We start from the raw sequence: 10,185 nt of genomic DNA, 5'->3' as shown, positions 1-10,185 counted from the left end.
CAAACTGGCGGTGGTACATTGTCCAGGTCGTTTGTCCATCGTAGGTCGGTGCCTTGAGGTTCGCGGTTCCAGAAACGCCAGGTGTCCTTACTTGTACCTTGGTCTTCTGTAGGTCCATCTCTAATTTTTCCATTTTCTGCTGAAGGCGCTCCTCCAGATCTTCTACGACTTCTTGGAAGTGGGTCTCTTGTGTAAGAGCGAGTAAGAAAAATATAATTTTTTTTTTGTTTATATAGCATAATATATGAATGGTGTTAATATCAATTTAATATTCAAACAACATAAACAAAAGAAGCTAAACTCACCTTAGATGCCGGGACACTTGTGTAATGCTCTCACTCTATGATCACGCAATTTGCAATCTATAAAAATAAAATATACTTGAGCATCACTGGAAAACGCACATGATCACATCACCATAATCGAGTATATAAAATAGTTAAATATTTTAATATTGTTTCGTAGCTAAGCGTCAAGGCGTCTGTCCCACGCACAAAAGGGATGGCCACAAAGCGACATAGCTTATTATTGTTGTTCCGCAGCTAAGCGACAAGGCGTCTTTCCCACGCTCAAAAGGGATGGCCACAAAGTGACATAGCATAATATTGTTGTTCCGCAGCTAAGCGACAAGGCGTCTTTCCCACGCACAAAAGGGATGGCCACAAAGCGACATAGCTTATTATTGTTGTTCCGCAGCTAAGCGACAAGGCGTCTTTCCCACGCTCAAAAGGGATGGCCACAAAACGACATAGCTTATTATTGTTGTTCCGCAGCTAAGCGACAAGGCGTCTTTCCCACAATCAAAAGGGATGGCCACAAAGCGACATAGCTTATTATTGTTGTTCCGCAGCTAAGCGACAAGGCGTCTTTCCCACGCTCAAAAGGGATGGCCACAAAGCGACATAGCTTATTATTGTTGTTCCAGCAGCTAAGCGACAAGGCGTCTTTCCCACGCTCAAAAGGGATGGCCACAAAGCGACATAGCATAATATTGTTGTTCCGCAGCTAAGCGACAAGGCGTCTTTCCCACGCTCAAAAGGGATGGCCACAAAGCGACATAGCTTATTATTGTTGTTCCGCAGCTAACCGACAAGGCGTCTTTTCCCACGCTCAAAAGGGATGGCCACAAGCGACATAGCTTATTATTGTTGTTCCGCAGCTAAGCGACAAGGCGTCTTTCCCACGCTCAAAAGGGATGGCCACAAAGCGACATAGCTTATTATTGTTGTTCCGCAGCTAAGCGACAAGGCGTCTTTCCCACGCTCAAAAGGGATGGCCACAAAGCGACATAGCATAATATTGTTGTTCCGCAGCTAAGCTTATTATTGTTGTTAAACAATTTGAGTCATACGTAAAAATATAAAACACTCCAAAATAATAATACTAAATACCATTTGATAATTTGCCAGGTATTATAAATCACACCCAATAAATATTACTAAAATACTCTTTGATAAATAGCTGTCCATTACGTATCTATAATAAATAACGCTAAAACACTCTTTGATAAACATCTATCTTTTAACTAAACTATATTAAAATGCCCTTTGATAAATACTTGTCTACTATAAAACACACACACACACACAAAAGTAATACTAAAATACCCTTCTCTATCTACTACTGAAGCTCAATAACTGTTAACTAAATAATACTAAACTACTCTCACACAAATCCCAGTAATGCCCGTGAGTGAACAAAATACATTCACCTGTATAATACTTCATTCCTTCTATTCAGTCCCAGAAATATTTTCCACACAATTATAATCTGCATTTAATATTTTTTGATAAATGGCGACGTCAGTCAAAATAATCATCAACAATGCAAACCGCATCGTCTAGGAAACGACATTGTATACATGCGGTCAAGAAAAGTCAATTAGAGATTCAAATAAAATATTATTTCTTAAAATAACACAATTTAATATAAACAATTTTTTAACGGAAAACAAGACTCTTACACTTGTCTTCGTTCCGAATTTTCGATACTCCGTTGAATACGGTCCTGCTCTTCTTGTTTGTCTTGTTGTCGCTGAATTTTTAAATCTTCTAAAATTTTCTCAAGCCGGTCTTGTTCTTCTTGTTTGTCTTTTTGTCGTTGAATTTTCAAATCTTCGAAAATTTTCTCAAGCCTGTTCTTCTTGTTTTTCTCTACGATGTCGCTCCTCGAAACGAATTTCCAAATTACCCAACATTTTCTCTTGATTTTCCATAAGTATTTTCTGTAGATGGTCTTGTTCCTCTTCTTTCTCTTTTCGCAACCTCTCTTGTTCTTCTGCCTTTTCTCTTCTCATATTCTCCATAAAATCGCCCAATAATTTGTTTACTTCCTCCATTTTCTTCGCTTGCTCCCTTATACCAACCATAAAAATACTCCAATTCGGTCTAAAAATCTTCCAATCCACTTAATTTCTTCTAAAAATCCTCTTGAATCGCACTTCCGACACCAATTGTTACGGATTCCGTGGGTCCACTATTTAAACTCACGATAAAATACTTAACGAATTTTATGTACGAGTTTTGTTTCACTCTGTACACACAACTTATACTATTTACAACACAACTTATGCAACTACTGTTACTCTAACGGTATTTCGCGGTATTTTCAAACTTCAGACTTCAGACTATCTTCAGACTTTAGACTTCAAACTTTAAACTTTTTTCAACTGTCAAAGCGCGGGCCTTATATACCCCCTGGCGGTTGTTTCTAGATTTTTCTAAAGAATTCTATAATTTTCTTTACTTTCTGGCGAATGCGGCAGGTTCCTCAATGCACCGTTGCGGTTTGGTTTGGTTGATATATATATATATATATATATATATATATATATATATATATATATATATATATATATATATATATAACCATGTTTAATGTAGTTTTTATGAAGGTCTTTTCTGTACCACGTTAATGTCCTGAGGAAGGAATAAATAAATTCTGAAAGCTTGACAATTAACAAAGTGTATTAATTCTTTTGTCAAACCCTTCCGACTGCAACCCCACTAAATCCTAGATTTTCTTTCTCACTAGTCAGTCAGACTACTTTCTGCATATATATATATATATATATATATATATATATATATATATATATATATATATATATATATATAATACGTATATATATATATATATTTTTTTTATAGAGGAGGAGGAAATCTTGCATAAGACGGAGTGTCAGATTCCTACTGACTAAAACCATCTCCCCTTCTCTACGACACATCACGCCGGTACTGCTTTCGCATTTCTTCGACGTGAGGACTGTCTTACGTATTTCTACGTGCTTCTTCCCTTTAGTTTTTATGATTCCTCTTATCACTGTATAGGCCAGAGTCCAGTTTTTTTCTCCTCCTTTCAGGCTATTCATCATAGTTTCTGCTGTAAAAGGAATGTTCATAGCTATATAGTACTGATGTCTTAGCACCGACCATCTTGGACATTCGAACAAGGTATGTTGAGCATCATCTAACTCGTTACAGTATACACAGTGGTTTGTTGGTGATTTCGTTCGATTAAATAGATAACTTTTGAAACACCCATGGCCCGACAGGGCCTGGGTGGTATAATAATCTACTTCACCATGTGGCCTCACTATCCATTCTCTAATATTAGGAATTAAACTATACGTCCACCTTCCATACTTGCCGTTGACCCATTCTTCTTGCCATTTTATCCATAGTCTATTTCGAGCTTCAGTTTTCAAAGTTCCTTGGTAGGTTTCAACTCGTTCTTGAATCAAGAGATGCATTGGGGGTATACCCGTTATAACGCGAACAGCCTCTGCAGAAATGGTTCTGTAGGCACTGCTGACTCTTATAGCCGCTGTACGCTGTACACTGTTTATTTTCTGCCTATATTTATTATTTTCCATTGCTTTGTACCATATAGGTGCAGCATATAGAAGTTGAGAGTGAATGACCCCCACTAGAACCCTTCTCTTAGAAGCTCTTGGTCCAGCGGCATTTGGAAGTAGACGCGACAGTAGGAAGTAGACATAGCATTACGCGACAGTAGGAAGTAGCATTTGGAAGTAGACGCGTACAGCTAATGTTTTGCTTGCTTTGGTTACCGTTTTATCAATGTGCTCGCCAAATTTCATTTTGGTATCAAGCCATACTCCTAAGTATCTATTGGTTTTGCTGAGTTTAATTTCTACGTCTTCAAGGTTAAAGTGTATTTCTGAAATTTTCCTTTTGGTTGTGAACAAAATTGCCTCCGTCTTGTATGCGGCTAATTGAAGTTTATTTTTTTTTCATCCAATTAAGACTCTAATCAAACTAGTGTTGGCAGTGTTCATCAGTGCCTCTTCAGTTTTTGCAACTACCACCATTGCCAGGTCGTCCGCAAATCCAATTAGTTTGGTACCCTCAGCCATTTTTGTTTCAAGAAGGTCGTCGTATAAAATATTCCACAGGGTGAGACCCAGTACCGAGCCCTGTGGTACCCCACTATTAATCTCCACAATTTTAACCTGGTTATCTGCTTCTAGTATCAACTTCCTGTCTGATAGATATGATGCGATAAGTCGCATTAATCTCGTCTCGATGCCTCTCTTTTTTAATCTATCCAGAATAATTTGCCAGGATGCGCTATTAAATGCGTTTCTTACATCTAGAGTTATCACAGCACATAGCTTTCGGTTGTTCGGTCCGTAGTCCGCTGCTTTTAAAGCCTTTTTTAGCAATTCAGCAATTGCCCCAACCGTTTGTCTGCCTTTTCTAAAACCAAACTGATAGTTTGAGAGCCCTCCTGTTCTGGCTAGTTCTTCATTCAGTTTATTTAGTATCGAGTGCTCATATAGTTTACCCTGTGTATCGAGAAGACTAATCGGACGGTAGGCTGCTGGACTTCGAATTCTACTTTCGCCCTTTTGAAGTAAGATCAGCTTTGATTGTTTCCATTCCTCTGGGAAGATTTGTGCCATTACTAGTCTATTATATACTTTTAATGAATATTCTGGTAGGTATAAAACTGCTTCTTTTAGTATCTCAGGCGGGTATATTGCTTGGACTTGGTGTTTTGCCATTTTTAAGTTTATTACAAGCCGCCAATAGTTCGTCCTTATTAAAGCTTAGTATTCTATCACAGATCGTTTTATTATTATCACTATTATCACAGGTTACGATTTGATTTATATCACAGATGTTGTTATCACAGAAGTTATCACGGACTTTTGGGTGTATAGGGAAGAGGTAAGCTACTACTTCTTCCATACAATCCATATCCAAATTTGGTCTTGGTTGAAAGCCATTTATCCATCTCATTGCTATTTTGTAACCATTCCCCAAAATATCTCTGTCAAGATCTTTTTTAGATTTTTTATATTCTTCCCAGAGTTCGCTTAATAATGGTAGACTTTTGTGCGCTTGTCTTGTATATGATCTTCTCTTCCTTAAGCACTGACTTCTAAGATTCGAAATCTCCTCATTCCACCAATATACCGGTTGCCCCCCTCTTTTGCTCTTTTTCTTCTTTGGCATTGTTCTATCACAGATTCTGGTAAGTATATATATATATATATATATATATATATATATATATATATATATATATATATATACAGATACTCTCTAGAAGAAAATACCATGTAACTCGCCCTTTGAATATTAAGGAATATTAAAGAAGATATGTATTTAATTAAAAAAGTATGTCATTTGGACTTGTTGTGATTTCATATATATATATATATATAATATATATATATATATATATATATATATATATATATATATATATATATATATATATATATATATATATATATATATATATATATATATATATATATATATATATACAGATACTCTCTAGAAGAAAATACCATGTAACTCGCCCTTTGAATATTAAGGAATATTAAAGAAGATATGTATTTAATTAAAAAAGTATGTCATTTGGACTTGTTGTGATTTCAGTCGTTTAGCTTCCTTTATTCGTTCTCGCATCATTCTTAGTGTGGATAGTGTTGCCAAATTGGCTCCATTTTCCTCAGCCTATTGTAAGCAAGTATTTGACTTTTGGAATATTTATATCAATTTCCTCGTCTGAAACGCTAGTATCGCTGTCTAGGAGTAAACCGTCATCATCTCGGCGATCCAATCGTGTGATCATGTTGATGATCAGACGAAATTTGTTGCATCAGGCTGTTAATTTCAACAAATTCTTGTTCGTTGTTCCTGTAGTTGCTATAGTCTGTATCACCGGATCCCTAACGATCCGGGTTACAATGACCTAATGTTAAAGTGCAATATTTCAGTTTTGCCCAGATTACAAGCAGATCCAGATTACGGGGTGTTCGGATTAGCAAATCTCCACTGTACATTCAAAAATACGTTTTTATCATCCTTATTACACATGAAGATTCTTTTGTTTCTTAAAATATTAGGTACTTATAATAAATACACATTTTTGAAAAAATAATTAAATTTGTTGATGGTGCCAGTAGACCTTTGTCAGAATAGGTTCTTGCTTTCACCAAAAAGAATTATATTGCTGGCAAATTCTAAATGCGCTTTAACACTTTCTTAGCAACAAAACCTGCTATATATATTAGATTCCTTCAATTTAATAAAGAATTGTAGACTGGTTCCTAGTCAGGCACAATGACTTGAAGAAAACTGACGTCAACCTCTATAGTGTAAAATACTTTTACGTACGCCAGTGTGGGACTCAATCTCTCCTTAAGCTGACTGGAGGACAATACCAACATTACCTTTCACTCCTGCCATGTCTACCTGGACCTGCTGGACGCATCTTCTTAAGTAGACGCCGCACAGTGGTTCGCCGGCCATAGATGCCTATGTCAAAAATCGCCACATCGGTGAATATGAGTTTCTATCCAAAATTTGAACAAATTTAGCTTTGAAAAGAGCCGCCAGTTGTACTTACTAGGCAAAAAATTTTGATTCGTTATTTTCAATTCAGTGGCGTGTATTTTTTTATATAATTAGGTACCTAATGATTAAAGTAATAAAAAATGCTTTCTAAAAATGGGAATATGTAAATAATATTTTTATTTATCATGATTATAACATAAAAATGTATAAACTTAACTCAGAAAAACGAAACGGGTACACTAAGTTATAATTTTTTTTATATAGATATCTTGTATAAATTTACTATACAACTACAATTTGTATCGTAAGGATCGTAATATGGAAGTCTTGAATGTTACCAGAGACGGTGGAGTTTTGCTGGCAGTCCATCTCAATTCGCTGCCAAGTTATCTCAATTCGACCCTATTGGACCTGTCCATTTTTGAAGATGCGCTGCCGGCTCTCGACATTGTTGGGGTGAGTGTTGCGGGTGATGGGGGTGTCCTGTATGTGTTTGCAGTTTATTTTCAGCCTAACACTTCAGTTGAGCATTTTCGTGTATTTTTGAGTCCTTAACATTTCTCTATGGACGCGACATAATTTTATTAGGCGACTTCAATATTCATTTTTCAGATTCACCTGCTGAGACTTGTCCAAAACATCAGCTTTTAAACGATTTTCTCGCTTTTTTTGATTTTAAGCAATGTGATAGAATTCAAAATCAAAACAATACTATTCTTGACCTAGTTATTACTAACTTGCCTTCAGAAGTCCTTACCACTTTTCCATTTGTCAAGGAAGATGGTTATCATCCAACACTACTAATAATTCCTGATTTGCCGATGAAACCCCATTCAAACTTTCCCTCTAATGTTCAGGCAAAAAACTATAACTTCAGTAAAGCCAACTACCCGCACCTTATAATCTTATCCTTACCACTAACTGGGACTTTTTAGAAGGCATGGAGGACGTTAACGCAGCAGTCGAGGCTTTCTATAATAAACTGTATGAACTCTTTGACCAATCCATCCCACTCTACAAACTCTACAAACCCTACAGACTCTACAAACAGTATCAAAATAACAAAAAGTGTTCCTACCCATCATGGTATACATCCGAAATCATCAGTAACATTAAGGAGAAATCTAGAATCTTTAAGAGATGGAAAATCAATCGATCTCCGGAATCCTATGGGGCTTTTAAAACTCTTAGAGCAGTGATTAAGCAACAACTTGATAGTGCTTATAAAACGTATATAATCGCTGCTCAGGACTCACTACGAGCTGAACCCAGAGAATTCTGGAAATATATTCAGCAGAAACAGAATAGATCTTGTATTCCTGGCACTCTTAGAAACAGTGATAATACTCCTCTTGACAATCCCACTGACATTGTAAATTCTTTTGCCGATTTTTTCCAAGGTGTTTATATTGTTTCAAGCCCTAGCAATGTCTCGTATGAATGTGGTAATAGTATTTCTTTGGAGACATTTGACACCGAAGATGTGCTGAAGGCCTTAAAGTTCACTAAAAATAGAAAAACGGCTGGTCCAGATAAAATACCTTCCTTTATTATAAGGGATTGCGCTTTTGTTCTGGCTGAACCATTAACTAGACTTTTTAACCTTTCTATCTCAACACAAACATTTCCTAGTGTTTGGAAGCAAGCCAAGATTTGTCCAATTTTTAAAACGGGCAACAGAGATATCATTGAGAATTATCGTCCCGTCTCAATTCTATCCAACATTGCAAAGGCCTTCGAGAGGTGTATACATAATAAACTATTTTTCAAAATTAAATATTTGATAACACCATCTCAACATGGCTTTTTTCCAGGGTGATCAACTGTCACCAATTTAACATGCTTTCTTGAATATACATATAACTCTATCGATGAAGGCTATCAGGTTGATGCTGTTTACACAGACTTCTCGAAGGTCTTCGATAAGATGGACCATGGGATTATGACAGAGAAAATATCACAAATGGGATTTGATAATAAATTAATAAAGTTCTTTTCCTCATATGTACATCAACGCAAGCAATATGTTGAATATAATGGTCACAGATCGGGTCCCTTTATAGCCACTAGCGGTGCACCGCAGGGCAGCTGTTTGGCACCACTGATATTTTCAATATATATAAACGATATAGTGACCCAATTAAAGAGCTGTTCGCTTTTATTTGCAGATGATCTGAAGATTTTTAGTGTCGTCCGGTGTAAGGATGACGGCATCCGTCTGCAGGGCGATCTTGATATTATCTCTAATTGGTGCGTGGAAAATCGACTTGCTTTAAACACCTCTAAATGTAAAAAAATGTTCTATTCTCTGAAACGTATTGAATTTGACCACCCCTATACCATAAATAGCGTAATCCTGGAAAATTGTGAGCATGTTAAGGACTTGGGTGTTTACTTGGATAAGAAACTGACTTTTAACATACATATTGATGAAGTATCCCGTGGCGCTCTTAAATGTTTAGGATTTGTCCTGAGATCCACAGAGGGTTTCAATAGTCCATTATGTCTAACGGCATTGAAAAAGAGCCTTGTGAAATCAAAAATCAATTATGCCTCTCAAATTTGGTCACCAATTCACCAGGTCCATATACGGAGATTAGAAAATGTTCAGCGTAAATTCCTAAAATATCTCTCGTTCAAACTGGATGGTGTTTTCCCAGAGCGTGGTTATAACCACTTACAGCTGTTGCAAAGGTTTGATCTTTTATCTATTGAGCAAACTCATAGACTTCACTCTTTATCTTTCCTTTATAAACTTTGTAACGGCCATGCGGACTGCGCTTCGCTATTAGCTCGGCTGAACTTTTCAGCTCCGCTCGTCCGTACTAGAAATCAAAACACGTTCTACCTGTCAAACGTCAGGACTTGTTTAGCCGGTAAGGCACCCCTCTACCGGGCCTGTAATGATTTCAATGATGTTGAAAAAAATTGATGTTTTGTAGTTCGTTAGAATTAGAGTTTTACTTTCACTTTTAAATTTATACTAGGTGTTACTTTTTTTAAGATTACATATAGATTTGTTATATTTTGCATTGTACTTTTATTGTTGATTTATACTTATGTTTATTATGAATGTTCTGAATTTTTTAGTGTACACAATTGTCTTTAATTTGGGATTTCCTGTTAGACAATAAACTATTATTTATTTTATTTATATAGATATCTTATATAGATATAGTTATAATAAACAACATTAATAAAACAAGTGAAACATATCTGTACCAAAACTATATGGATTATTAATATATTAATTATAATTTAATAATTCACTTAACATTATTAAGTGTAGGTTTCTCCTTTTAAAACAAAAACAAAATGAAATCAGTTTTTAGTTGGTGGAATTCTGAAG

General features: G+C 36.0%; 1 long non-coding RNA gene across 1 annotated transcript; it reads right to left on the bottom strand.

The window, feature by feature from the left end:
* Positions 1–305: 305 nt before the first annotated feature.
* LOC115877230 lies at positions 306–1,773 on the bottom strand. The gene is made up of 2 exons (XR_004049307.1): positions 1,712–1,773; positions 306–362 (listed from the first exon to the last, which is right to left on the bottom strand). It is a non-coding gene; the product is annotated as an uncharacterized LOC115877230 (long non-coding RNA).
* Positions 1,774–10,185: the final 8,412 nt, after the last annotated feature.

The sequence above is a fragment of the Sitophilus oryzae genome, unplaced genomic scaffold (genome assembly GCF_002938485.1).
Source record: "Sitophilus oryzae breed Bouriz unplaced genomic scaffold, Soryzae_2.0 scaffold_1442_pilon_pilon, whole genome shotgun sequence".
NCBI classification, from domain to species: domain Eukaryota; kingdom Metazoa; phylum Arthropoda; class Insecta; order Coleoptera; family Curculionidae; genus Sitophilus; species Sitophilus oryzae.
The sequence above is the reverse complement of the archived record's forward strand: the minus strand, read 5'-3'. Positions and strand labels throughout refer to the sequence as shown.